Source organism: Portunus trituberculatus, chromosome 5 (genome assembly GCF_017591435.1).
Source record: "Portunus trituberculatus isolate SZX2019 chromosome 5, ASM1759143v1, whole genome shotgun sequence".
NCBI lineage: Eukaryota > Metazoa > Arthropoda > Malacostraca > Decapoda > Portunidae > Portunus > Portunus trituberculatus.
In genome coordinates this window covers 5145146-5151145 of record NC_059259.1, presented here as the reverse complement: position 1 = coordinate 5151145, position 6000 = coordinate 5145146, and the positions used below count along the sequence as shown (strand labels likewise).

At 40.7% G+C, this 6000-nt stretch overlaps 1 protein-coding gene and 1 long non-coding RNA gene across 2 annotated transcripts in view; one reads left to right on the top strand and one right to left on the bottom strand.

The window, feature by feature from the left end:
- The window catches only part of LOC123514345, a 229874-nt gene that overhangs the window by 33893 nt on the left and 189981 nt on the right, over nt 1–6000 (bottom strand). The gene's annotated exons all lie outside the window — the stretch shown is intronic.
- LOC123514329 (R-spondin-1-like) overlaps nt 637–6000 on the top strand; it is a 191660-nt gene continuing 186296 nt past the window's right edge. Inside the window, exon 1 of the mRNA XM_045272175.1 lies at nt 637–707. The gene's annotated coding sequence lies outside the window, so the exon portion shown is untranslated. The remainder of the gene's footprint in view (nt 708–6000) is intronic.

The window sequence follows — 6000 nt, the reverse complement described above, 5'->3', positions numbered from 1 at the left end:
AATTAGGAAGGCAAAGACGAGAGATGTGCAGGAGAGCATTGGAGGAGAAGTCTAATAAGTAGAGACAAGGAAACACAAACGAGGATGTAATACAAGAAATCTATACAAGACGTCTGGTAAAGGAAGCCGAGAGGCGTGATAGCGTGGCAGCCTCATTGAGATCACCAAGGCGCCACACAAGAGAAGCTGACGTGAGCAATGGTAGTGACGAGCTGACGTGATAAAAGTGACCCGCCCACACACACACGTCCTTGCAAAGAAGAGAACACTTGACGAGGTAATGGAAGTGACACGTCGCTTCTTTATGCCTACAGAGACACGCACACACACACACACACACACACACACACACACACACACACACACACACACACACACACACACACACACACTATCTATCACCCCCGCGCCGCATCCTGCCCAAACCGTGCCCCAAGACATGCCCCAAAAGCGGCGCTCATGCCCCAGTAGGTTGCCCCGCCCATCTGCCGGGCGGCCCCGCTAGCCACCTAACATTCTCTAACCCCACCGCTCTCCTAACTCCCCTGCCCCGCCCCGCCCCGCCCCGCCGCCATGCCCCGCCCCAGCCTGCATGCCCCTCCTCAGTGCAGGATGCCCCGCCCCCTGGCAGGTCGCGGAGGGAAGCAGGACGGGGCGGCAGTGTTGGCTGGCTCGTCGTTCGGGCTGGGCGAGGCCTCAACCCTCATGTGTGTGTAGCCGCCGCGCCCGTGGCTTCGTGTGCGCTGTGTGTGTGCGTGTGCGTGCGCGTGTGTCGTCGCTCCGTGGCCGCGCGAGCCTCCACCGCCGCCTATCCACTTGGTTCATCCGCAGCATCCACCTCCACCGCCGATCTTCTCTCACCGGCCTGGCCTCCGCCGTCACCCCGCCGTCGGATCATTAAATGGCATAATTCGGGTTTCACTCATCCGGCGCGACTCGGAATATAATCACAATAGGATCAGTAGGATGCGTAGGATGCCAAGCCGTGCCACCAATTCTGCACCGCGAAGAGGAGGAGGAGGAGGAAGAGGAGGAGGAGGAGGAGGAGGAAAAAGAAGAGAAGGAGAAGGACGAGGAAGAAAGGAGAAGCGGACCAACATGATCCCATAACCCGAAATTTCGAACTTGCGCCCCGCCTCGCCTGGTAAACACACACACACACACACACACACACACACACACACACACACACACACACACACACACACACACACACACACACACGGGACAAGGCGTAAGACATGTGCGTATGTGCGTGTGTGTACAATATACATACACACGCGCTGCTGTACTACTGACTCCCAAGGTCGCGGCGTGTCACACGGGGACGAGAGAGAGGTAGAGGGAGAGGGAGAGGGAGAGGGAGACGGACAGACAAACACACAGGGAGAGAAAAGGTGACGTGGGACAAACTTGACAGTACCTGGCGTGTCCTTAGCAGCAGCCACGACCAGGAAGACACGGGCGCGGCGCAGGGACAGCCACGGACAGCCATGGACACAGAGGACTCCTAAAGAACACTTGGGGACACCACAACACACGGAGACATGACCAAACCCACAAAAAAGGGACATTAGAGACACTTACACTCATCCAGACGCACCCAAAACACACCAGTAACACACAGGATGGTTGGAAAGCGCGTCTGGGGGAGAGGAAGGAGCAGCATCATGTTTCCTTCAGGAGTTCAAAGGGCACATGGGAATCTGCATGGCTGTGAGGCGCGGGACAGTCACAGGAGTAAGATAACATTATAAAGCTGTGATACTGAAGACACACAGGTTAAGGTATGCACGATAAAGTACATAAAGGTGTCCCAGTGATGCTGTGACGTGGGATCTCAACCTCGTCACACACACACACACACACACACACACACACACACACACACACACACACACACACACACACACACACACACGTATACTCGACATCTAACCCTAAGCTTCCTTTAAAGATTTCAAGTACAATGGCAGAGATACGTACATGAATTTACGTACATAATAAGTCTAAACGTATGCACACACACACACACACACACACACACACACACACTATTGTACGGATATGTAGCAAAGTTTAACGGGAATATGAATGCAAAATATCATAAAAGAGAGGACACACGCACGCACGGACACACAAACACATAAACACGCACACCAAACAAGTATAAGGGACACCAAAAAGATAATATATATATACTTCCCAACCAACATAAGGAGATCGACGCTTAAACTCCTTGAAAACGCGGCAGTGAGGTAGCCAGCCAGACAGACACATTAAAATATAAATCTTTCCCCACGCAAATATATAAATTAAAAGGCAGGCTAAGAGAGACACAGAGAGAAAGACAGACAACACGCCCCCCCGCCAGCCAACTAGAGACGCGGACAGACACACAACAGGGGAGAAAAACACACGCACGCAAAAAGTAAACAAAGGTGACAAACACAAAATAAACAAAACAGGGAAGAAGATGTATAGTTTAGGTCAGACAAATGGGGAAAAAAGAAACACACAAACACACACACACACACTAACAAAGAGACCAAATCCTTCTGTACATTATTTCAGTTCCCGAAAATAATAGAAAAAATAACCGTAAATAAATGAATAACCGCGTCTACTTCAAAAATTTCACGTTTGGCGATAAAAAAAAAGGAAAAAAAAGAGAAAAAAGAATCTAGTAATGTACACGAAACTGGAAAAAAATAAATAAATAAACCTCGTCCTTTTGTCACACACACACACACACACACACACACACACACACACACACACACACACACACACACACACACACACACACACACACAAAACCAACTCAACTCTAAAATAAAAGAAGAGAAAGAGATGAAGCGAAAAGTCTTAATGCACGAGTCACTTTGATCACTGCGAGGAGACACCAGGAGGAGACAAGACACAAGAAGCCACAAAGCCAGACGAATCCAGCATCTCTCCCTCCTCTCCCAGCAAACTCTCCCACGCAGCGGTAAGTACTCATAATGCAGAAATAACTAGACCAGGAAAAACAATAGATAGATAAATAAAAGGGGGAAATAATAACAATAGATGATAAAAAAGTGATATGATCTGTTGTTACTGAGAGAGAGAGAAAGAGAGAGAGAGTGAGAGTATCCATTCAGTAATTACGTTCTTCTTTATTACTTCATCGTCTGGTTTTCCTAATTAAAGTGCTGAAGAATAAACGGGCCAACAAATTAACTGTCTCTTTATCTCGTTGCGGTTCACCCTCGCGCTCCGACACTCTCATTTCTATAAGGTGTGTTATTTATTATTTCACTCTAATCGCCTCCTGTGTTCTCTATTCCCCAGCTTTTATTTATTCTATTGACTCACCGTTAAGGGTCTGAAAAATATGTTATTGTTCATTTGTGTTCTTTTCTTATTGTGATTGTTCTTAGCGTTGTTTTCTTGTTATTGTTTTTTTGTCTCTGTCTGTCAACCTTTTTTTTATTTTTAGTTTCCTTATTTTTTTTCTGTATTTCATTTTTGTCACTTATTACATTTTTTTTCTATTTCTCTTTTTTTTTATTTCTTATCTTCTTGATTGTCTTTTAATAAACATTTGCCTGGTTTTTGTTCCTGCCTTTATTCTACGTACTGTACATTCCGTTTGTTTTTGTATCGTAACATCATTAATGACAGTGAGAACTACAATAATAATGGCGACAATGATAATAATGATAATAATCATAACAATAATAACAATAATGATAATAATAAAAATAATAATGATAATAATAATAATAATAATAATAATAATAATAATAATAATAATAATAATAATAATAATAATAATAATAATAATAATAATAATAATAATAATAATAATAATAACAATAATAATAATATTAATAATAATAATAGTAGTGATAATAATAATAAAAAGAATAATAATGATAATAATAACAATAATCATACTATTACTACTACTACTACTAATAGTAGTAGTAGTAGTAGTAGTAGTAGTAGTAGTAGTAGTAGTAGTAGAGAGAGAGAGAGAGAGAGAGAGAGAGAGAGAGAGAGAGAGAGAGAGAGAGAGAGAGAGAGATGCAAGAGAGAGAGCAAGAACCAGAGAGGAGAGAATATACCAACACACAGACAGACACACGGACAAGAACACAACAACAACAAGCAGTAAATAAATAGCTCATTCTTGTGACCTAGAGCACCGTATTTCACTCTCTCTGATGACGAGACGGATTTTTTGACAGACGGACGAATAAATAGTGATGGAAAGGCGGCAGTTATCACCACGCCGCGTCACCACAGCTCCGTCACTCCCGCGCCGCTGCCCGTATCACCTTAAACAGCGAAGAAAACGAGCAAAGGGGAAGAACCACTTGTAGAAAACGGTGAATGAGGCAAGAAAAACAAGATAGATTAAAACGAGGTAGGAATATGAGAAAAATATTAAAAAAACAAGTTAAAGAAAACTGGGGGTAACGAAATATAGAGAAAAAAAATGAAAAGAGGATAAAAAAGAGGAAATGTAAGAGAAAATGTAATTAGTCAGTAGAAGAGATTAGGAAGAAAAACCAGAGGGAGGAAGAGAAAAAAGAGGAGATGCAGGAAGGAGAAGAAAGGTATAAGTGATGAAAGAAGAATAAGAAAGGAGGAAAAGATTATAAAGACAAGCGATGAGAAGGAAAATAATAAGAAAAAGGAAAAGTAAGACGAAACAAACGCACGAGAGAGAGAGAGAGAGAGAGAGAGAGAGAGAGAGAGAGAGAGAGAGAGAGAGAGAGGAAGAACAGCGGGGAAAATAAAAGAAAATAAGGCAAAGAAAAACACGAGAAAAAAAAAGAAGAGCGTGAAGAGAAAACGGAAGAAAGACATGAAATTGTGGATGAAGAGGAAATAAAATAAAATAGAAATGGAAAGAAAACGGTAAGAAAATGGAGGAGAAAGATAAAAGAAGGAAAGGAAACAAGATAAAAAGAGATAATAAATGGAGGAGACGAGAAGAACAAGGAGAAAATTTGAAAGAGGAAAAATGAAGAAAGGAAATGAGAAACAGGAGAATGGAATGTGAAAAAGAAGCAAAGAAGTAGAAGAAAAATAAAACAAATTGAAGGAAGAAGAGATATAAAAAAAAAGAAATAAAAAGGATGAAGAAGAAAACAGACATTGCAAAGGAAAGAAGAGAAAACAAGACAGAATGAAGAAAGAAAAATGGAAACTAATGAAAAGTAGATAAAGAAAAGAAGAGAAAAAACAATAAAAGAGGGAAGAAAAGCAATGGAAAAGAATAATAAGAAGAATAGTAAAAAAAACAAAGGATAGAAAAATGAATAAAAAAAAACGTTTAGAAAAAAATAAAACTAAGCAAAAAGAAAATAAAAGGAAAGGGTTTAAGGGTTTAAGGGAAAAAATGAATAATGAAAAGAATAAACGGAAATAAGGAAAAAGGGTATTTGAAGTCACCATCATTCAATGCTCCACAAATAATAAGTTACGTAGATTTAAGTCATATTCTTCCTTTTCTTTCTTTTTTTATTTGTTTTGTGGATATCTAGAGAAATTAAAAGAAAAGCAACATTAAAAATATATTGAGAGGTAATAAAGAGCTAAAAAAAAACAGTTCTACACTTTTTCCTTTTATTGACACGAGAATAAAACGTTGCCTAACTTAAAATTCTATAGAAAATGAAAAGAAAAGATTAAAAATATATTGAGAGGTAATAAAGAGGTAAAAAAAAACAGTTCTACACTTTTTCCTTTTATTGACACGGAGTAAAACGTTACCTGACTTAAAATTCTATAGAGATAATCAAATAATCATAAAAAAGGATCTTTGTGTATATGTTTATTCAAATTAAACAGGGATAGTATAGAGAAATTGTCGTTTTTCATGAGGGATTCCTGTGGTTACTTTATTCCTTTAGTCATCACCACACCACACTCACCACTCTTCACCACCACACACTCACCACACAGGAAATCAGAAGATACCTCACCACACATTATTTCCCC